This window comes from Hippocampus zosterae, chromosome 11 (genome assembly GCF_025434085.1).
Source record: "Hippocampus zosterae strain Florida chromosome 11, ASM2543408v3, whole genome shotgun sequence".
NCBI lineage: Eukaryota > Metazoa > Chordata > Actinopteri > Syngnathiformes > Syngnathidae > Hippocampus > Hippocampus zosterae.
In genome coordinates, this window is record NC_067461.1 from 19903229 (window position 1) to 19928076 (window position 24848).

General features: G+C 46.4%; 1 protein-coding gene across 1 annotated transcript in view; it reads right to left on the minus strand.

The window, feature by feature from the left end:
- LOC127610679 (coiled-coil domain-containing protein 85A-like) overlaps positions 1 to 24848 on the minus strand; it is a 467869-nt gene that overhangs the window by 86631 nt on the left and 356390 nt on the right. The window lies entirely within an intron of this gene.

Genomic DNA, 24848 nt, shown 5'->3' on the forward strand with positions numbered 1-24848 from the left:
ACAGAAAACAATACCAGATGGCCAATCAGCATTCCAAGAGGTTGAAATGTTACTGTGGGAACCCTGCAGAACACTGCTGTCTTCATTTGTGCTACATTGTATATTAGCTCATACTAGCTGAACCATTAAAAAGCCATCACACGACACCTAAAACGTATGCCTTCCAGTGAACAACAGATCATTTGAATAATGTTACCCAGTAATGCCGTTTCTCTCCAAAATGGGCCGGTTTGTAGTCTCCTCACCCCTTACCCCCACTGAGCTGCAGCCCATTAAGTGTGTGTTGGCTACTATTGGGGCTCTCTCTGAGGCACACAGATGAGACAGTAACATTGAAACAATTAACACTTTTTCTAAATATATTATGTTGTCTGGTGAAGAAAAATAAATAAATCATGCTTATCTGATATTGTTATTAGCTGGCTGCGAGGAGGGTGAAACATTGAGAAATTCATGAAATTCAGTTTTTAAAATAACTATAATAACAAATAATGTTGATTGGTTTGTTGAATTTAAAGTCTGAAGACATTTTACATCATTTAATTGGATAACAATATTTATGTGTTTAAGCATTCACATTTCATTAACTATTTAAGTATATGTAATTTTGTATTGCATTCTTCTTTTACGCTTTAATATTACATGCTGTAGAAAAATCTGATGTCTATAAAAGACATTTTTTTTTCAAAATGTTGGGGGGGGTTGTTGGATTTTTTTTTTTCCACTAATAGATGCTCATGCATGTTCTTTCCGTATCTGCCTCCTTCAAACTCCATTTTCCCCTAACACTCCAAAAGCATGCCTGTTAGGTTGACTGGACACTCTAAATCAGTGATTCTTAACCTTGTTTGAGGTACTGAACCCAACCAGTTCATATGCACGTCCACCGAACCCTGAGTGAAAATAAAAATATTATTCGAGAAGTGTTCCTTTTGTTTTGCCTGTGCGAGATGAGAGTTGCTCAACTTTGCATGACGAATCATGCAGATAAGATGCTGAATCCCATCATGTTCCATGATGCATGTTGTACATATTCGTCTGACCACATGCTGACAACTGAGCAAACTAAATTACCCGCAGCACTGATTGGACAAGCAATGCAATGTGATCATCCGTAGCCACTGATGGCCAAGTGGACGTGTCATAACTAATTGACATGTTGGGTGGGCTGTGTCTAAACCTCAATGGCAGAGGCTGCGTCGAAGCCCTGAGACCAATTCAGCGAACCTCGAGGGGTCAATGGAACCCAGGTTAAGAACCACTGCTCTAAATTGTCCCTTGGTGTGACTGTGGGTGTGAATAGTTGTTCATCTTGGTATGCCCCGCCATTGGCTGTCATCAGGGATGGGCTCCAGCATACTTTGGATCCAAGTGAGGATAAGCAGAGAAATGGATGGGCATTATAGATGCTTGATGAATGCTTTTGAGAACAGATGTCAAATTCAAGCCCTGAGGTCCAGAACCGGCCCACCACGTCATTTCATGTGGCCCGTAAAAGCAAATCAAGTGTGTCAACATGCATGATCCTTGCTAAAATGTGTACCGAAATTGTCATGTGTAATAAATAACGTTGATATTTTGCAGGAATTTGGTAACCCTCTTTACACTCACTTAAACAATAATCGAACAAACTATTATTGTAGACTTGACTGTTTTCCAAACTATCAATCTATTCATTTGTTTTGTACAAGTAATAATGCCATGCGACGATGAAACATTTTAGTGATTTCACTGTCATATTGCCCCTCCGAGAGAAGACGTAATTCCAAAGTGGCCAGCGATAAAAATGAGTTTGACATTCAGAGTGCATGAACTTTTCATTTATTCGATGTGGTGGAAATAAATGCAAACAGGCCGCTAACGCTGAGCTACACAGTGATCTTCTTTACTCCTCATTCTGCATGGCAAAGCCCCTTCACTATTCCTAACCCTGCGGAATGTATCCTCTTACAGCTTATTGCTGAAGTACGCATCAAGAAGAGAAGGTGAAGATTAATTTATTAAAAACAATGAATGTTTTGTATTGTTTTGAGCGGGAGTAAATGAGGACATACAATATATTTTTTATTTCTCCATTGCGAGACTAATAAAGGTATTCTTAATCTTAAGCTTAACAGTAGCACAAGTATAAAATAAAATGGACTCCTAAGACCATGTCAAATATTGAAACATACAAAAAATAAAATACATAAACCAATCCCTTCATGGACAGGGAAATGCAGAGTGGTGTCAATGACAGTGTTGAACTTGTCAAAGTTAGCTTGCATTTTATTGCGACAGTTACACAAGTAATGGCGAATTGATCAAAAAAAACAATTCAAAAGCCACTTGAAGCGAATTTGTCAAGTGGCACATTAAAGTGAGCTTATTGAACGTAACAAATGCAGGATTTTCGTCGGGGTTCGCTATAGGTTTGCAAACCGGTTTTCTTTTTGCCAAGAAATTTGAAAATGTTCATGTACGTGGATTTTTAACATGTTCAGAATTTCTTGGCAGTGAAAAAAAGCCTGTGTGCGACAATGACAACTTTTTGTGAATGTCTTGCAAATGTCTTTGCAACCTTTTAATGAACCGAACATGCGCTACATTCGCAATAACTTGCAAGCATTCCTCATTCATTGAGCCACCAGGATAATGTTGCGAGTGGCCACTGCTGCCCGGTCCACCTTTAAACCTCCAAAGTTTCAAGGTTCTGCCCACAGTTTACCAAATATACGATAAGATACGATAAGCTAACCTTTATTTGTCCCACACTGGGGAAATTTGCAGTCTCCAGCAGCAAAATTGGGGAGAGGTAAGAAAAAATAACAAACTGTTTCATTGCACAAAATAATTATTACGCACACACACACCCACACACAATGCACAAAATATTGCCAACATGTTCCATCCTGGCCTGTCAATTAGTACACTGGATAGCTTTGGAGCAGGTTTGTCACTACGACAGATTCAAGTGAAGCCTCTTCCAGTGCCATAAAAAAATGATTTACATCATTCATTTTCTGTCAAAAACTAATACACTTAATCATCTCTTGTACCAAAATATGACCAAAAAAAAATGTCACATATCCATCCATCCATCCATCTTCTACCGCTTATCCGGGGCCGGGTCGCGGGGGCAACAGCTTTAGCAGGGAAGCCCAGACTTCCCTCTCCCTAGCTACTTCTTCCAGCTCTCCCCGGGGGATCCCGAGGCGTTCCCAGGCCAGCTGGGTGACATAGTCTCTCCAGCGTGTCCTGGGTCTTCCTCGGGGTCTCCTCCCGGTGGGACATGCCCGGAACACCTCACCAGGGAGGCGTTCAGGAGGCATCCGAATCAGATGCCCAAGCCACCTCATCTGGCTCCTCTCGATGTGGAGGAGAAGCGGCTCGACTCGGAGCCCCTCCCGGATGACCGAGCTTCTCACCTTATCTCTAAGGGAGAGCCCGGACACCCTGCGGAGAAAACTCATTTCGGCCGCTTGTATCCGGGATCTCGTTCTTTCGGTCACGACCCATAGCTCGTGACCATAGATGAGGGTTGGAACGTAGATCGACCGGTAAATTGAGAGCTTCGCCCTTTGGCTCAGCTCCTTCTTCACCACGACAGACCGATACAACGTCCGCATCACAGCAGACGCTGCACCGATCCGCCTGTCGATCTCTCGCTCCCTCCTGCCCTCACTCGTGAACAAGACCCCAAGATACTTAAACTCCTCCACTTGGGGCAAGATCTCCCCCCCGACCTGGAGGGGGCACTCCACCCTTTTCCGACTGAGGACCATGGTTTCAGATTTGGAGGTGCTGATTTTCATCCCAACCGCTTCACACTCGGCTGCGAAACGCTCCAGTGAGAGTTGGAGAGCCCTGTTTGAAGGAGCCAACAGCACCACATCATCTGCAAAAAGCAGGGATGCAATACTGAGGCCACCAAAACGGACCCCCTCAACGCTTCGGCTGCGCCTAGAGATTCTGTCCATGAAGGTTATGAACAGAATCGGTGACAAAGGGCAGCCTTGGCGGAGTCCTACCCTCACTGGAAACGATTCCGACTTACTGCCGGCAATGCGGACCAAACTCTGACATCGGTGGTATAGTGACCGAACAGCCCGTATCAGGGGGTTCGGTACTCCATACCCACGAAGCACCCCCCACAGAACTCCCCGAGGGACACGGTCAAACGCCTTCTCCAAGTCCACAAAACACATGTAGACTGGTTGGGCGAATTCCCACATACCCTCGAGAACCCTGGTAAGGGTGTAGAGCTGGTCCACTGTTCCACGGCCGGGACGAAAACCACACTGCTCCTCCTCAATCTGAGGCTCGACTTCCTGACGGACCCTCCTTTCCAGCACCCCTGAATAGACCTTACCAGGGAGGCTGAGGAGTGTGATCCCTCTGTAGTTGGAACACACCCTCCGGTCCCCCTTTTTAAAAAGAGGGACTACCACCCCGGTCTGCCAATCCAGAGGCACTCTCCCCGTTGACCACGCGATGTTGCAGAGGCGTGTCAACCAGGACAGCCCCACAACATCCAGAACCTTGAGGAACTCTGGGCGGATCTCATCCACCCCTGGGGCCTTGCCACCGAGGAGCTTTTTAACCACATCGGTGACTTCAACCACAGAGATAGGAGAGCCCACCTCAGAGTCCCCAGGCTCTGCTTCCTCCAAGGAAGGCATGTTGGTGGAGTTGAGGAGGTCTTCGAAGTACTCTGCCCACCGGTTCACAACGTCCCGAGTCGAAGTCAGCAGCGCCCCATCCCCACTGTACACAGTGTTCGTGGTGCACTGCTTCCCCCTCCTGAGACGTCGGATGGTGGACCAGAATTTCCTCAAAGCCGTCCGGAAGTCGGCTTCCATGGCCTCACCGAACTCTTCCCATGCTCGGGTTTTTGCCTCGGCGACCACCGAAGCTGCGTTCCGCTTGGCCAGTCGATACCCGTCAGCTGCCTCTGGGGTCCCACAGGCCATAAAGGCTCGATAGGACTCCTTCTTCAGCTTGACGGCATCCCTTACTGCTGGTGTCCACCAGCGAGTACGAGGGTTGCCGCCACGACAGGCACCAACCACCTTACGGCCACAACTCAGATTGGCTGCCTCAACAATAGAGGCACGGAACATGGTCCACTCAATGTCCCCCGTCTCCCCCGGAACATGGGAAAAGCTCTGTCGGAGGTGGGAGTTGAAACTCCTTCTGACAGGGGATTCCGCCAGACGCTCCCAACAAACCCTCACAATACGTTTGGGTCTGCCAGGACGGACCGGCATCTTCCCCCACCATCGGAGCCTACTCACCACCAGGTGGTGATCAGTTGACAGCTCCGCCCCTCTCTTCACCCGAGTGTCCAGAACTTGCGGCCGCAAATCCGATGACACGACCACAAGGTCGATCATCGAACTACGGCCTAGGGTGTCCTGGTGCCAAGTGCACACGTGGACACCCTTATGTTTGAACAAGGTGTTCGTTATGGACAGTCCGTGACGAGCACAGAAGTCCAATAACAAAACACCACTCGAGTTCTGATCGGGGGGGCCGTTCCTCCCAATCACGCCCCTCCAGGTCTCACTGTCATTGCCCACGTGAGCATTGAAGTCCCCCAGTAGAACAAGGGAGTCCCCAGCAGGAGTACTCTCCAGCACACCCTCCAAGGACTCCAAAAAGGGTGGGTATGCTGAGCTGCTGTTTGGTGCATATGCACAAACAACAGTCAGGACCCGTCCCCCCACCCGCAGGCGGAGGGATGCAACCCTCTCGTCCACCGGTGTGAACCCCAATGTACAGGCACTGAGCCGGGGGGCAATAAGTATGCCCACACCTGCTCTGCGCCTCTCACCGTGAGCAACTCCAGAGTGAAAGAGAGTCCAACCCCTCTCGAGAGGACTGGTACCAGAACCTAGGCTGTGTGTGGAGGCAAGTCCGACTATATCCAGTCGGAACTTCTCTGCCTCACACACCAGTTCGGGCTCCTTCCCTGCCAGAGAGGTGACATTCCATGTCTCAAGAGCTAGCTTCTGCAGCCGAGGATCGGACCGCCAGGGTCCCCGCCTTTGGCTGCCGCCCAGCTCGCATTGCACCCGACCTCTTTGACCCCTCCCACGGGTGGTGAGACCATGAGAAGGGGGACCCACGTTGCCTCTTCGGGCTGAGCCCGGCCGGGCCCCATGGGTGTAGGCCCGGCCACCAGGCGCTCGCCAACGAGCCCCACCTCCAGGCCTGGCTCCAGAGGGGGGCCCCGGTGACCCGCGTCCGGGCAAGGAAAACTGGATACCATCGATTTTATTTGTCATTAAGGGGCTTTGTGAGCCGTGCTTTGTCTGGTCCCTCACCTAGGACCTGTTTGCCTTGGGTGACCCTGCCAGGGGCATAAAGCCCCAGACAACTTAGCTCCTAGGATCATTGGGACACACAAACCCCTCCACCACGGTAAGGTGACGGCTCACGGAGAGGATGTCACATATATACTGCACAATGTGCTCTCTCTCTCTCTCTCGCTCTCTCTCCTTCCATTGAACTGAAGTACAGTTCACCGGATGGGGGGGCTCTCACTATATTTGCTTTGGGGCTCCAAATGACTAGCTACAGCCCTGGACGGAGCCAGCCAAAATGTGATCACTCACAGCTTGTTAAGGCAGCTCGGAGCTGCAAGAATTCACATGAATTGCGCGACACATCGGCCATGACACTTCCGATGTACATTGGGGTAGTCTTCTCACTTATCATCGGGGGCTTGTACTCCCCACTCGATTGAGGGTTTTGGTGAGATGGCGAGTGGACAGCACGAACGTTGGACAACACCGTGTTTCGAACTGACGTGCTCCTGAACACTTCACAACTGTCTAACATCTATTTATTTTTTTTTGCTCGTTTTCCATCTGTCAAAGACCCACACTTATTGTATGTCCAGTACATTTCGGTGCAATTATTGTATTATCAAGTCACACCGGAGCTGTTCCAAACATTCCTAGAAAGTCATTCTCAAACGTTTGGACCTGAAATGATGGCGTACTGTATCACGTCAGAAAGCTCCATGAGTGGTGATTGGATGTATCTCCTATGAATATATATTATGTCATTTTAGCAATGCACACAGACTTAACATCATCCCCTGTTAGGTCTTGCAATCCAACACTTCAGAAGGATGATAATGATTGTAATACCATATTCAACTGAATATAGAGTGAAATGATATAGAAAGAAATGAAAATAAGGGTGATACAATAGGAATATACTTTCTGTTGTATAATATTTCCAATTTACACCTGAATAAGATTAAGATTAAGATATCCTTTATTTGTCCCGCAATGGGGAAATTACAATCAGAATTCAGAAAGGAAAAACGCTGGGTAAGGAGAGGGAAAAAAAAAAACACGCCCCACCAAGCGATACGGCTTTGAGGCAGGTGGGACTTGGTGTTACTGAAGAAGTGTGCCACATGAATGCTATCGGATGAGCCAAAGTTTCTCCGAGATTTTCCACATTCATAAAATAGCCTGTCTCAACCCCAACACCACTTCTTCAGTCTGTCACATTTGCTTTGTGCAGTTTCTCTTTGGGATGCAGATGCTATTCTGAGTAAGGGGATTCATTGGCCTTTCAGAAATTCTGACAAACGAATACTTTACACTACAGGTAATGATGCCTTTGGCCAATTTGGAAAACAACTTCATAACCTGTATACCACGAGAGCTATTAATTTCCACGTTTGCTGCCTTGCCATAGCTCTCGCTCTCTCTTTCCAGCCTCCTCATGTCAGCGAGGTTCACATCATCCTCGTTAAGCGTTTGTCTGCAGTCTAACTCACAGATGATTATTCATTTAGCTGCTTTAGACAGCTCCTGTCAGCCACAAGGACTCACACTCATCCAACAAGGGACAAATCAACTCAAGTTTATTTTTTTCCACCCTCCTTCTCTCCACCTCCTCAGTTCTTTCACCACTTTTCGTCTCTCTTGGGCTATTACACTGAGTGTTATGTTTACTATAACCTGCATGCTTGTTAATTATAAATCACCGTGTGCTCTTACATTCTATTAATTGGTACTTCCTCCCTCGGTCGATGCTGAAGTGTGGGCAAATAAATTCAGGTATGGCTTCATTAAGGGGCACTCTCACAACAGGTCTTGACACACGCTACAAAGGTAATAAACTGAGGAAGGAGGAGAGTAGATTGGAGAAAACGAACAGCCTTAATCTTGTGCTACAGAAGCCTTTGGCGTGATCTGACTCTGACCAGGCAGTTTTACTGCAGCAAGTGGGTGCTAGCAGAAAGGAAAGAATTCTGCTTGGTTTGAATTTAGATCATGTTATGAGCATCACTACAAAAAAATTAAAAAGAGAGATGCGTGAGAATAATATGCTCCATCCATTTTTGAAAGCTCTAAAGATGTAGAAGTGAACTATAGGGAGGTAATGTAAGTGGATTCCTCAAAGTTAAGTCATGAGCAACGCTTAGCAAAGAATTTTTTTAGCGTTCCCATTGAATATTGTTTAACTTGTCTTCACTGCCGTGTCAATATCTATGTTGAAGATAATTTACTTCAATGGAATTTAGATGAAACTCCATGACGTATGTCTTGAACTTCAGGGAATGGAGAATTATTTCTGAGTGAAGTGCTATGCAAATGATCGGCTCTTTTCAAGTCTCGCACAAAACGCATTCTAACTTCGCGCACGGGTGAAGTTTTATTTCTTTTAATGTTTTCGCTGACGCGCGCAGTGAGAGTTATAATGTGTTCATTTACTGCGAAAGTAAAATACATGTCTAAGCAACATTCACGATTCAGTATTTGTCAAGATTAATTTATTAAAAACAATGAATATTTTGTATTGTTTTGTGCGTGAGTAAATGAGGACATACAATATTTTTTTTTTTAACAGTGGCACAAGTATAAAATAAAATGGAATCCTAAGGCCATGTCAAATATTGAAACATACAAAAAATGAAATAAATAAACCAATCCCTTCATGGACAGGGAAATGCAGAGTGGTGTCAATGACAGTGTTGAACTTGTCAAAGTTTGCTCGCATTTTATTGCGACAGTTACACAAGTAATGGCGAATTGATCAAAAAAACAATTCAAAAGCCATTTGAAGCGAATTTGTCAAGTGGCACATTAAAGTGAGCTTATCGAACATAACAAATGCAGGATTTTCGTCGGGGTTCGCTAAAGGTTTGCAAACCGTTTTTCTTTTTGCCATGAAATTTGAAAATGTTCATGTATGTGAATTTTTAACATGTTCAAAATTTCTTGGCAGTGAAAAAAAACCTGTGTGCGACAATGACACCTTTTTGTGAATATCTTGCAAATGTCTTTGCAACCTTTTAATGAACCGAACATGCGCTACATTCGCAATAACTTGCAAGCATTCCTCATTCATTGAGCCACCAGGATAATGTTGCGAGTGACCACTGCTGCCCGGTCCACCTTTAAACCTCCGAAGTTTCAAGGTTCTGCCCACAGTTTAGCACATATACGATAAGATAAGATGCCCAAATAAGTCTACAGCAGCAAAATTGGGGAGAAGGAAGAAAAAATAACAAACTGTTTCATTGCACAAAATAAATATTACGCACACACACAATGCACAAAATATTGCCAACATGTTCCATCCTGGCCTGTCAATTAGTACACTGGATAGCTTTGGAGCAGTTTTGTCACTACGACAGATTCAAATGAAGCCTCTTCCAGGGCCATAAAAAATGATTGACATCATTCATTTTCTGTCAAAAACTAATACACTTAATCATCTCTTGTACCAAAATATGACACAAAAAATTGTCACATATACATTGCACAATGTGCTCTCTCGCTCTCTCTCCTTCCATTGAACTGAAGTACAGTTCACCGGATGGGGAGGGGGCTCTCACTATATTTGCTTTGGGGCTCCAAATGACTAGCTACAGCCCTGGACGGAGCCAGCCAAAATGTGATCACTCTCAGCTTGTTAAGGCAGCTCGGAACTCGATTGAGGGTTTTGGTGAGTGGACAGCACGAACGCTACAACACTGTGTTTCGAACTGACGTGCTCCTGAATACTTCACCAAAAAAAATAGATGTTAGACACTAACATCTATTTATTTTTTTTTGCTCGTTTTCCATCTGTCATAGACCCTGTCACGTTGCGCACAACAAAATAACGAGGTGGGTCTCAGGTAAAGCAGACACGAAAAGATCTTGTATGAAACACAAAAGGTTTTAATAACGAACAGAAAGAGCCCGACAGGGAAAACGGTAACAAAAAACGCTGGTCAAATAAGGACCAGGAAATAAGGAAAACAACCGAAAACGCTCGCGGAAAAACAAAGAGCGAGGAAGTACAGAAATCGGTAATTTAGAGCAATACAATTTAGATGCAACGCGAATAACGAGTAGTGGCCGTAAGGCAAAAAGGCAACGAGTAATATCAATCGAGGAAATAGCGCGAGAGAGTAATGGCACGGTAAGGAATTCTCCGGCAGTGAGAGGACTGCCGGAGCCACTTAATAAAGGAGGATAATCAGCCGAAATTACGGACAGGTGTGCAGATGGCGGAGGGAAAAAACCCGCCACCTGCTGGCGGGCACGAGACGTGACAGTACCCCCCCCCCCCTCAATGGACGCCTCCCGGCGGACTACCCGGCTTGGATGGATGAGCAGTGTGGAAGTCGCGCAAAAGGGACGGATCAAGGATCCAGGAGCGGGGCACCCATTGCCGCTCCTCCGGCCCGTAGCCCTCCCAGTCGACCAGGTACTGGAAACCCCTGCCCCTGCGCCGAGAGTCCAGGATGGCACGTACCGCGTACACCGGGCCACCATCGACCACCCGCAGAGGTGGCGGCGGAGCGGGAGGAGGCGCCAAGGTGCTGGAAGATACAGGCTTGAGCAGGGAGTCGTGGAACACGGGGTGAACCTTCATGGAGGCCGGTAGCCGGAGCCTGACTGCGACGGGACTGATGACTGCCTCGACCTCGAATGGTCCAGTGAATCGGGGTCCCAGTTTTGCAGACGTGCCGGCCAGGCGAAGATCCCTCGTTGCCAGCCACACCTTCTGTCCCACCACGTATGAGGGCGCCGGGCGCCGACAACGATCTGCGATCTGCCGGTTCCGGGTCGCAGTGCGGGACAACGCAGCCCGGGCCTCCTTCCACACGTGATGGGTCCGCTTAAGGTGGTGCTGTACAGAAGGGACCTCCACCTGCCCCTCCTGGGATGGAAACAACGGTGGCTGGTACCCGTAAGCCGTCATGAACGGTGATCTGCCTGTGGCGGAAGAGACGAGGGTGTTGTGGGCATATTCCACCCAGGGTAAGTGGTCGACCCAGGATGCGGGACGGTGGAGGCACACACAGCGGAGGGCCGCCCCCAGATCCTGATTGGCGCGCTCAGCCTGTCCATTGGACTGGGGGTGGTATCCCGAGGTCAGGCTGGCCGTAGCTCCAAGGGACCGGCAGAACCGCTTCCAGACGCGAGACACAAACTGGGGCCCCCGATCCGACACAATGTCCGCCGGAATGCCGTGGAGACGGAAGACGTGTCTGACGAGGAGGTTGGCGGTCTCCAGCGCCGACGGCAACCTGGACAAAGGCACAAAATGAGCAGCCTTGGAGAAGCGGTCCACGATCGTGAGCACGACAGTTCGACCCCGGGAAGGCGGGAGGCCCGTGACGAAGTCCAGGGCGATGTGGGACCACGGGCGAGGAGTAATGGGCAACGGCTGGAGCAGTCCCGCCGGAGGTTGATGGGACGACTTGCCGCATGCGCAGGAGGTGCAGGCCTTGATGAACTCCGTCACGTCACTACGGAGCTCCGGCCACCAGAAACGCTGGGCGACGAGTTGCACCGTCCGGTTCACCCCGGGGTGGCACGCTACCTTGGACCCATGTCCCCACTGCAGAACCTCAGATCGGAGGGGAGGAGGTACGAACAGCCTCCCCGCTGGGCACCCCGCCGGCACCTGAACCCCCTCCAGGGCTGCCTGGATCCGCTGCTCGATCTCCCATTGGACGGCCCCCACGATGCACTGGGTCGGGAGGATGGTCTCCGGGGATCGGTCCCTCCCCGCAGGTTCGTGGAGACGGGAAAGGGCGTCGGGCTTAGTGTTCTTGGACCCGGGAGAGTAGGTAAGGACGAAGTCGAACCTGGTGAGGAAGAGGGCCCAACGGGCCTGACGGGCGTTTAGTCTTTTGGCGGAGCGGAGATAAGCGAGGTTCTTGTGATCCGTGTAAACGGTAAAAGGTTCCTTTGCCCCCTCGAGCCAGTGCCGCCACTCCTGCAAGGCGGTCACAACTGCCAACAGTTCACGGTTGCCCACGTCGTAGTTGGATTCGGCGGCACTGAGTCGACGGGAGAAGAAGGCGCAGGGGTGCAGCTTCTGGTCGACCGGAGAACGTTGGGACAGCACCGCACCCACCCCTGAATCCGAGGCGTCCACTTCCACGGTAAACGGAAGATCAGGGTCAGGATGTTGTAGTACGGGGGGACTAGTAAACGCCACCTTCAGGTTCGCGAACGCCGCATCCGCCGTCGGGTCCCACTTAAATGGGATTTTAATGGACGTAAGGCGGGTTAAGGGAAGCGCCTTCTGACTGTAACCGTGGATGAAGCGTCGGTAGAAGTTGGCAAACCCCAAAAAGCGCTGCAGTTCCTTGCGATTGGTAGGAACCGGCCAGTTAGTGACTGCACGCGTCTTAATGGGGTCCGCTCTTAACCTGCCCTGTTCGATAATGAACCCCAGGAAGGAGATGACGGGGACATGGAATTCACACTTTTCTGCCTTGACGAAGAGCCGGTTCTCCAGTAGACGTTGTAGCACCAGCCTAACGTGTTGCTGGTGCTCGTGTAATGACCGGGAAAAAATCAAAATGTCGTCAAGATAAACGAAACAAAAAATGTTAATCATGTCCCTTAAAACGTCGTTGATAAGGTTCTGGAACACGGCAGGAGCGTTTGTCAGCCCAAAAGGCATAACCAAGTATTCGAAATGACCCAGAGGGGTCTTAAAAGCTGTTTTCCACTCATCACCCTCCCGGATGCGAACCAAGTGGTAAGCGCTGCGTAAGTCTAATTTAGAGAAAATGGTAGCTGATTGTAATGGGGCGAAGGCGGAGTCCAACAAGGGTAGCGGGTATCTATTTTTAATTGTAATTTCATTTAATCCACGATAGTCTACGCAGGGTCGCAGGGTCTTGTCCTTCTTCCCGACGAAGAAAAAACCCGCCCCCAACGGTGAACGCGATGGTCTAATGAGACCTGCAGCGAGCGAGCTGTTGATGTACTCCGTCAACGCCTCGCGCTCGGGTTGGGACACCTGATACAGCCGCGAGGTCGGCAACGGAGCGCCCGCCTGCAGGTCTATAGCGCAATCGTAGGGGCGGTGTGGGGGCAAGGAGCGTGCACGATCCTCGCTGAACACCTCCTTAAGATCCCGATAGCAATCCGGCACTCCGTCAAGGCAGATCTCCTCGGGGGGTGTGACACGTTCGTGCTTCCCGACGGCCGATTGTAGACAGTGCTGATAACAATACTGGCCCCAGCTATCTATTGCCGGGCGTGCCCAGGAAATCACGGGGTTATGTGTCTTCAGCCAGGTTAAACCGAGGATGATCGGAGCGTTGCGGGACCGCATTACGTAAAACCGGCGATGCTCGATATGATTGCCGGAGAGTAGAAGTTTTAGCGGTTCCGTTCTATGCGTTACTACCGCCAGGAGACGCCCATCAAGATCACGAACCCGCTTCTCATCTATCAATTCCTCCAAAAAGCAACCCAGTTCGGACGCGAGATTGGTGTCCATTAAACAGTCATCCGCTCCTGAGTCTACCAGGGCCCGAACCCGCCTTGACCGGGACCCACTAAATATCTCCCCCTCGAGTTCAAGTCTGTTGGGGTGTCCCGGTCGCGTGTCGACTCGCCTAGACTCGGGGGGTGACGCGCGGGGTCGTGACTCACAGTTCTCGGGGTGGACATGGAATGACGACCCCGGATAGCTGGTTGCGGCGTGAGGAGATTGTTGAATGCTGTCAGTCGTCGCTCGATCGCTGAAACGACGCCTTCCCTTCTCCGCACCAACGTCCTTGCATCCCAGCTGCATCTGTTCCTCTGTGGAAGTACGCCGGAACAGGAACCGGTCACCTCCACGCTCCCGGCTTCGCTCCCTCAGGCGATTGTCCATGAGGAGGGAGAGGTCGATTAACTCCTCTAGGTCGGTGCTGTGGTCGCGGGTCGCCAGCTCGTCCTTGAGTTGAGGGTTTAGTCCGCGGCGAAACAGACCACACAACGCCCGATCACCGTATCCACTCTGGGCGGCCAGGATCCGGAACTCGATGGAGTAATCTGCTACAGATCGCTCTCCCTGGTGGAGGGCGAGTAGCCGGCCCTCTGCCTCTCTGCCCCGCACGGGATGGTGGAACACCCGGCGGAATGCTGCCACAAAGTCGGGGAACGAAGTACGGAGATTCGGCTTCGCGTCACTGGTTGCTATCGCCCATGACGCCGCCGGACCTGTCAACAGACTCATAACATAAGCCACTTTCGCGGCGTCATTAGCGAAGGCAGATGGTTGTTGGTCGAAAATGAGGGAGCATTGGTGGAGGAAGTGTCCACACTGCCCGTGCTCACCCCCGTAGCGAGGGGGGTGTGGAAGCGATGGCTCCCTCGTCATAGTAGGATATGAGGGCGCTTCAGGACTGACTGAACGAACCCCGGGGGGAGATGGTCCTTGCTCCTCCACCCGGACCAACCGAGGTTCTAATTCATCGAACCGATGAGCCAGCATGGAGACCGCGCCGCGGAGTTCCGAAAAGGCTTGGCCGTGCTGACTCATCTGTTGCTCTTGTCGGGAAAGAGCGGACAATATCTTTTCGAGGTCTGCGGGATCCATGGTGGCCGGAGAATTCTGTCACGTTGCGCCCGAGGCGATGAAAGATCGCCTCGTGCACAACAAAATAACGAGGTGGATCCCAGGTAAAGCAGACACGAAAAGATCTTGTATGAAACACAAAAGGTTTTAATAACGAACAGAAAGAGCCCGACAGGGAAAACGGTAACAAAAAACGCTGGTCAAATAAGGACCAGGAAATAGGGAAAACAACCGAAAACGCTCGTGGAAAAACAAAGAGCGAGGAAGTACAGAAATCGGTAATCTAGAGCAATACAATTTAGATGCAACGCGAATAACAAGAGTAGTGGCCGTAAGGCAAAAAGGCAACGAGTAATATCAATCGAGGAAATAGCGCGAGAGAGTAATGGCACGGTAAGGAATTCTCCGGCAGTGAGAGGACTGCCGGAGCCACTTAATAAAGGAGGATAATCAGCCCGAAATTACGGACAGGTGTGCAGATGGCGGAGGGAAAAAAACCGCCACCTGCTGGCGGGCACGAGACGTGACAGACCCACACTTATTGTATGTCCAGTACATTTCGGTGCAATTATTGTATTATCAAGTCACACAGGAGCTGTTCCAAACATTCCTAGAAAGTCATTCTCAAATGTTTTGACCTGAAATGATGGTGTACTGTATCACGTCAGAAAGCTCCATGAGTGGTGATTAGATGTATCTTCTATGAATATATATTGTCATTTTAGCAATGCACACAGACTTAACATCATCCCCTGTTGGGTCTTGCAATCCAACACTTCAGAAGGATGATAATGATTGTAATACCATATTCAACCGAATATGGAGTGAAATGATATAGAAAGAAATGAAAATAAGGGTGATACAATAGGAATATACTTTCTGTTGTATAATATTTCCAATTTACACCTGAATAAGATTAAGATTAAGATATCCTTTATTTGTCCCACAATGGGGAAATTACAATCAGAATTCAGAAAGGAAAAACGCTGGGTAGGGAGAGGGGAAAAAAAACCACGCTCAAACTGTCCTTTACCAAGGATAATTTAAGTCCAGGATAAAAAAAAGTATAAGAATAAGCACATGACAGTTACAACAAGTCACGAGACATAACATGTATAAGGGGGAGGATGAATGGGAAGGGAGGGTAACTGCGACGCGGCCGAAAAATGACCAGCTGCACGGTCCCCGTTGCGCTCCGCATTATCGAACCACGTCACGGGGGAAAAAGAATCGGAGCGATGAAGACGGTGATAACAAGGATGTGTATGCGCGTGTGCTTGTCCAGTCGTGTATGTGTATGCGTGTACAGGTCATAGCTGCTTCGTCGAGGTCTGCTCATCTTGAAGACAGTCCCGGCTTATCAGTCCATGGCCGAGAAGGAGGGGGGTGGTTGTTGGGGCCCTAGACTCCATGCGTATTTCCATCCAGGGGAAAGGCCAGATAGCGTTGTTTGTTTTGGAGACGGCCGCCAACAATTCCAGACAGCCTTGAGTCCTTGGTCGGTATCTCCTCACTGGCGAATTGAAAAAAAATTGTCGATTACATCGAGAGACCAGCCACTAATTCCATGGTTAGTTCTCAGGATGAAAACACGGTAGGAGGCTAGGGAAAAAAAGTTGGACAAAGACAGCACAAGACTAAGTGGCGAGCAGGGGGGGAGGGGAGTGGGAGGGCAGGGGAGCTGTGCAAAAAGCGTCCGCCTTCGTCGAGAGCCAAGCAGAAAGAGGGCAAACAAGTGAAAAGTTTTTGTCTTTTTTATTCAGCCCAAAGAACCTGCACTGCTGCATAAAACTAAAAAAAGAAAAACGGGTACATGCGTTTTCTTAAATGTCATACATTTTTAGCTTACAGCATATTTCTAGCCTTGTAATGTTGACAATATATTTAGGATACCTTGTGATAGTGCCTCTAGTTTAAGTAAACTTCTTTGAGGGGTTTTATGGCGAGATTTCCGTGTGGCTCGTTAGACGGCAATAGAAATATTTTCATATTTCCAGTTGTTTGGATTTCTGTAACTAATTATATTCAACACAACATGTACAATTATTTGATACAAACAACTCGAAATTATACAAAAAAACACTCTCAGCCAGTTGTGTTGTTGCATTGTGATTAAAAAAAAAAGGAAAAAGTCAATCGCATTTCAAGTTGAAATGTGAAGAAAGCATTTAAAGATCACATAATTTTACTTGTGCTTGTTATTGATGATTTTGGCTGAAACATTAAAAAGAAAAGAAACAAAATGCAACTGAAAATTTGTACTGCAAAGAGAGAAAGAGTGAGAGATGCTGTTGGCACAGCTGGAGCTCACAGCATGCGCTTGTCGCGACTGTTTACTGCACCATTATCATCCAGAGTGGACGGACGACGACATCATTGTTATTTTTTTCTTCGTTTGGAGGCTTTTAACAATTACTAGCTTTTGTCACAAATTTCACATGCAGTTCATGTTGCCAAAGCCTGCCGTTTGTACCTTTGCAGCAGCCAGTATTGTGTCCACAGCACATTGATAATCCAGTAGCACTCTTCTTAAATTGGCAGGGGCTATGTTGGGCACAACAGAAATAGGAAAAACAATTTCAAAGAGTAGCATCACCTCTTCACTTTTTTTTTATTTTCCCTCTCCATCATCTTCCTACTGTTTTGCTCATCAGAGGGAAATTTCTTTCAACTAGCTGAGGAGGGTTAGGACAACTGTGGAGTTGGGTATAATTATCAGTGGTTCGTCTTTAATCTCCCACTCCCCCCGACTCACCAACGAACATTTTCTGACATCAAACATAGACATTTCCCTGACTGAGACAGGCCAATTTAGCTTGCAAACGCCAGTCAGAAAACCAGCTGTCACACACAACTAAAGATGGACACATGAAGGGAACAGAATGACAGAGCAAAGAATACTAGATGCAATAAATGTCACATTATTATTATTATTTTTATTCTTCTATATTCCTTGTCGCATATTTAATAAATCTGAGAAAGCAGTGGTGTAATTTGGTTAAACATAGCTTTGGGTGATTTATGTCAAGATGTTGCCAGAGACAAAAGACTGGAGAAAGATTTAGAAGACGTTTTTGTATGGTACCAGAGCTTCGATTAAACTGAATTACCTGTGCGGGATATGATTTAAATGACTGCTGAACTAATATCCCCCCACCCACTTTTTTTAATCTCTTGGAATATGTGAAATGTTAAAATACATCAAATGGAATTAAATTCAAGGAGCTGAAATGAACAGCATTTCAGTTGCTGCAAGCTAAGACTTTTTACCTGTCAGAATTTCAGTCATGTATTTTGGTCGCTATAGGTGCGGTTGCGGTTATTGTCATCAACTCACAAAATGTAAGAATAATAATAATAATTTACTATTAGTCGAAAAGTGGAATGTCTATAATACTTTACTACACACCACGAGAAGATGGAAAGAAAGTATGTTCGCTCCACAGGTCTGGAGCGAACATACTGATTGAAATCGGTCTTTTGGCCCATGTAAATCAATTCTTATTTTATTATCATGAATTCTTCCATTTTCTTATCCTCTCAAGGTCCGCAGGCATGCAAAATCTTATCCCAGCTGTCTTTGGCAGTAGGCGGGGTACAGCCATTCTTGCTCATAATCACTCCTAGGGGTAATTTAGAGTCTTCATTAACCTGCCACACATGTTTTTGGAATACGGTAGGAAGCCGGAGTACCCGGAGAAAACCCACGCAGACACGGAGAGAACATGCAAACTCCACACAGAAAGGCCGGAGCACCGAACCCCGCACCTCTGCACTGTGAGGCCAACGTGCTAACCAGTTGACCTGCCCTATTATTATTATTATTATTGTTGTTATTATTATTATTGTTATTGTTATTATCCGTATAATGATTATCCTTATTTTGATTGTTTTTATTATTATTGAAGAAGTAGAAAATTTGAAATATTTGAGTGACTGTCATAAATTGAAGATTGAATTACTAAACTCACGCTGAAAGCGATTGACAAACACATGGTTAATGCAGAGTCAAGGTAATGAATATAGTCCATGTTCAACAAAATGAGTTGTTTTGGCTGTTCAGTATAATCAATTAAATCTTGAGGAAAATCGCTATTTTAGCAGTGAAAACCCCCCTGCAAAAATTGGTTGACTGCTGAACTGTACGTCATAAGATTTTCATTGTGTTTGAAAGTAAACTAATTGTGATGTATGGTAAAGTGTTTTAGAGGTGAAAGACTCGACATAAAAATGTAACTAACCAAATTCAACAAATGAGACCTTTAAAATTGCTTGAGTGTTGTGCTTTATTCATTCAGAACGCTCTTCTGTTTGTCATGGAGTCTGTAGACTTGTTCAGTCTGATGCAGGAAGTTATTTTTTTACATGAAACCAATTAATGAATGAATAAGAAGAATGCTTAAAAAAACCCAACACAAAAACAGAGCAAAAAAGTAGCAACTGAAAGGGGGCAGCGATTGTTTTCAACCTCTGTGGCAGTGGTAGGAACTCTGCCAGTGTGAACCACATCAGTTTGAGGAGGTCAAGTCAGTGCTTGGCAGCCTGTGTCTGGCCTTATTTCACAGCAAGAAAAGTGTCAGTGTCTGGCCGAGCCTGGCCGAGCCCAGAGGCCTGCAGCTCGCATTCAGCAGTGTGACCCAGACTTGCCTGCACTTCAACTGCCTACTCGCTGGGGGCGAGTCAAGCAGCCGCTGGGGCGTGGGGCCTCCAGCTCCAAAGCTACACCCTTCAAATCCCTGGGAAGAGTGGGAGGTAACCCTGACTGGCTCGAACTGTCAAGTAGCCAGCCAGAGGAGAGGAAGGAGGGGTGGCAGAGGCCAGTAGAAGAGTCGAGGAGAAAAGAGAGGAGGAAGATGACAAGGAGGTTAGGTGTGAATACTTTTCTTTGAGTAGGACTGAACTACAGTGTGTTTCCATGAGGTATGCTTGGATGGGTTTTGTGTGGAAGAACATGCACAGAACCCTTACATCAGGGGTGTCCAAAGTTTTTTTTAGTATGGGCCAAAAATAGAAACTGTTTTTGTCGGCACCTGTGTATGATGCGTAGCTCTGATGCTTGATCTCATAGTGCCGACGGTCATGATACTACTTCACGGCACAATCTTCATCGTAAATCAAACAGACACACTTTACACACGACTATATTTTCATAATTTGCTGCGGGCCAATAAAAACAAACCAGTGGGCCACAGTTTGGACACCCTGCCTTACATGATCAAGCACCGTTGGGATAAAAAACAATATGGTGTGCCTGGAGGCCCTATCTCAGGTCAAATATCAGTGTCCTATAACTTCATAAATGTAATTCTAGATGAAAGGAGAAATATTCTCACAGACACACCAGAACAGAAAGTCTCGGACAGAAGAGTGGTCGCTGTTATCACTCAAAAAGAGGACCTGAGTACCTTCTTCCATTTTCACTTCCTGTATGTATGGCGATCTTGAGGCGGAATACTTTTGTCATCATAGCTCACACTCACATGTGTGCACGCTCAATTATGGAGCCAAATGAAGGGACATTGCAATCATTCTGCCTGTTGTTCAAAACACGTATGCTGTGAACTAACAGTATTATTCGTATAACTGTAGCCGTCATTGCAAGGATGTCAACAGTACACACAGCATCAGTGACATCTCCAACGCACTTCAAACAAAAACAGAAAGTCCAACGGACGCGCAACAATTTGTTTTAATGTTACATGTGAGCATTACTATTTGGGTGTTTGCCTGTGATATTTGTATGCAGAAAGATGTGTGATTGCACACGGTGTGTACATCCCCATGGTAGAAGTGTCACACACACTTGTACATCTCTATTAGTGAGATGGTGTCACTGACTTCCTGCCCAGTGATGGCAGCCCATTATTGAGCCTTTGAGAGGCAAACCGGCTGATAAATTCCAATTCTTTGTGTAATTGTCTCATGGAACTGAATATAAATCCCTGCTGCTTACGATTCATCATGTTTATTTATTTATTTTTATTTCCTTTCTGCAACATCTTTTATTAGTTTTGCACTCAGTGGCAAGATTTAATTTCTGCAGGAGGGGACAGTGTCAGCTTGATGATCATTATTGAGAATGTGATATTACATGAGAAGAAATAAAATCGATAGTGCATTAAAGAGACAGATTAGGAGGGGCGGAAGGTTCATTTACAAGTGTAAAGACATCAGCAGTTAATGCTCTGCATCTCCATATAACAATATAATATTGCCCCCGCTTTGCACAAGAGTGCTTCAGGAGGGTGTTAAGAAAAAGTGCATGGAGCCAAAGGAATATGTGACCATGAATAAGTTGCATTGAACAGCAGGACTCTAAGGCAGGAGTTATGAAACGTAAAACCTACAGGCTAAATTCGGGACTACACCTGACCGCTCAAAGAAAAATAAAAAAATAATACAGGTACCCTGCAGTTATGTGTTGTCTCGAGTGCTGCCAGTGTTGCTCTGACTGTGTATAGGCTGAGTCCTTACAGAACACTTCAGCTTGAGTTCCAACCAGAAGAAAACCAAGCATATTCCTCCAATACAAGTCATCAAAATAGATTCGGAATAAATTAAACAACGGCAGGTGGGTGGTCCAGTGACTAGCACATCGACCTCACAGTGCAGAGTTTGTAGGTTCGATCCTAGCTCAGGCCTCACTGTGTGAAGTTTGTGTGTTCTCCCCAGGCCTGTGTGGATTTTCTCCGGGTACTCCGTTTTCCTACCACATTCCAAAAACATGCATAGCAGGCTGATTGAACACTCAAAAATTGTCCCTTGGTGTGAGTGTGAGCGTGGATCGTTGTTCATCTTTGTGTGCCCTACGATTGGCTGGCAACCGGTTCAGGGTGTATGTACCCCGCCTACTGCCCGAAGACAGCTGGGGTAGGCTTCAGCACCCCCCGCGACCCTTGTGAGGATTAAGCGGATCAAAAAATGAATGAATGAATTAATACATTAATCAAATAGAACTGGAATATAAACCTTGTAGGTATTTATGAAAAAAATATGAAGCCTCAAATTTCACTTTTTACTTCATGAACCAGAATTGCAGATTGCACCCCAAACTGTTTTTCAGCCATTCGCAGGGCACACTTTGAGACGAACAACCCCACTTTCCCACATCCATACCGTTGCTGAGGGGGAACCGATCCCATGCTGCCTGCAAACAAGTCAAGCAAGTGTACCACTACACCAACAGCTTGATAGCTGTATGCTAAACTAAAAGCTACATGTTTTTTGGAGGGGCACAATAGAGAGAGAAAAACAAAACACAACAAAAACAAACCTCTCTGGAAACAACATAAAGTCAAACAATGACCAAAAACAAACAAAAAAACATCTAAGATCTTAGAATTTCATTCCCCTCAACTTGTCACATTGCAGGTGATGCATTGTAGATTTGATTGAAACAGTCAATCAAAAAACAAACAAACGATGAACAATCAACTCATACATGATGCTCCTTCATCCGGAAAACTGTGTGATAGTGTTCAAACTAGGGCCTTTAAAGCTTGCTTTAAAAATTTATAAAAAGTGTTAGCTTGGTTAGCTTGTTTTTACACATGTAAAACCTTAAAGTGTGAAAATATTGCTTGTAAAATTAGTTTTGAGGCTGAAACTGATAATAAGTTCTGTTTTTCACCTCCTTGGAGCCAATTGTGTTTGACACAAAAACAGAAATTGTTTGCGTTGAAAATCACTCTATGAATAAATGACAAAGAAAACCATCCACTTTCGTTGCCTCAAGCCATCAATGTTGGTGCTTGAAAATAATTTTGATTTATGATAATGGACAGTCAAGAATATGAACATCCCCACAAAATGAGTGACTAACAGCAGAGACGAAAGGGCGGAAGATGAAATTAGCTCTAATGATAATAATGGCTTGTCTATTTGGAGTTGACATGTTGAGTCACTCTGTGACCTGTCAAGTTGCATCCGTTTTCATCAGTGCAAGAAACGTGATCAAGACTTTTCATTTCTCATTGCCTCCAGTTATTTACAGTACATCCCATGTCTGATTCAGACAATATCTTAATCACATCCAGGGAGCGTTGCCTCAGCACAAAGCTACAGTGAAATGAAGGCAGTAGTTTGATTGTGTTAGAACAGGGGTGCCCATTAGGTAGATCCTGATCTACCGGTAGATCTAAGACGGGTCCCAAGTAGATCCGAGGAGCGTCGAGGAGAAAAAAAACAACAACCATATGTGTGTCTTTGTACATGTTAGTAATATATATGTTTTGTGTTAATGTACGCTGCACCCTAATCATCCTATCAGTCTCATTTTCACACAAAAAAGAATTAAAAAATAAAATAAAGCAGGTAAATCTTGAATTTACGGTGGTGCGTGATTACGTCACCGGAAGTTGTTTGCTCTCAGCAGTCTGCAATTATCGTCATTATTCTCATTTGCTTCATGTACAATTCACCGAGGGCACGGGCAAAGAATAGGAATGTAGGAGGGCCCAGGGAAGCACTTTAAAACTGTACGTGTGAGCTACGATAGTTAACAGGCTGCAAAAGTGTATCGCATGCCTCAGTTTCAGGCTGTTTCTCATCTTGGCGTGCATGTGTGCGTGTGTGTGCATGTGCCGGTAAGGGTAGATCCCGAGAGGTTAGTCGATCAAAAAGTAGATCTTTGGTCCAAAAAGTTTGGCAACCTGTGTTAGAAGGTACATAACGGAAGAGAGGTCCAGTACAGGTGGGTACCGAGTCCCTAACATCTGACTTATGAACATTCGTATATACGAGCAAACACTGAGTGACGTCTATTAAATATCATAAATGTGAGTAAGATTATGAGTGTGTTTGTGTGTGTAGGGGGTTTGTTTTGTACGTTATTCACTTGAGCAAAAATCCTGATATGTGGGTTGCAGGTATGGTTTGTTTTCAACAAATTTACACAGTGGGAGCTCGAGTTACGTACCATTTTCGACATGCGAACAGTCTTGGCATGGGCAAGCGGATGGATCTTTGTTGTAATTCTTCTCATGCTGCGTAACCATCATTGGCAACATGCTTAATGTATTGCTTTGATCTGAAAACTATCACTCTGCGCCTGAAGGCAGAATATGTTGCACAAGTCGGCGGAAGTTCCAATTCCACATGTATGATAATCCATCCATCCAACCATTATCCAAACTGCTTATTCTAACTAGGATAGTGGGCGTGCTGGAGCCTATCCCACCTGTCTTCAGGCAGTCGGCATGGTACACCTAGAACTGGTTGCCAGCCAATCGCAGGGCACACAGAGACCAACAACCATTTACACTTACAATCACACTGATGGACTATTTTGTACATTCAAATGACCTACCATGCGCATTTTTGGAATGTGACAGGTACCCAGAGAAAAACTCACGTGAGCACAAAGAGAAGGTGCATGGAGGTGGCAGATTCGAAACCCGGATCACTATACTGTGAGGTGGTTGTGCTAACCCAGGGGTGGGAAATTATTTTCCCGGGGGGCGGGGGGGAGGAATGAGAAGTAGAAAATATTGTGGAGTGCCGGGCCAAAAGTTAGAAAGAGAAATTAAAGAAAATAGCACAATGTGTTCGTATGCCAGTAATAATGTAACATTCTCCTCCACCATCACACTCTCAGCACTGTTGTTCACGTTCTACACATTTGACTGCTCTCCGACTCTTATTAGCGTTCCAGTTTGCGGAAAGTTTTTAACATGATAACAATCAAACCATTCTAGGAAATGTTCATTTACTCGAGCCACAAGCAACTCACTCTGAGCATGGAAATTGCCAGAATCGGACTGAGTAAAAATCGCTTCCTTGTTTTTCAAAGTCACGTAGATTTGAGTCTTTCCGACTCCAGGCATCTCCTGAATATTTCGTACTTTGTTACCCGCTTCGTTTACTCAGATACATTTCACTTTCCCTTCCATGGTCATTACTCTCTCCCTCTTTCTTTTTCTTTCCCTCCTTCCTTGTGCTCTGCAATTTTAAGTAACTGTGCCACCTGGTGTTGAAATACCTGTCATTACAAGTCCAAAGGAAATGAATGCAATCAAACCTTAAGTGTG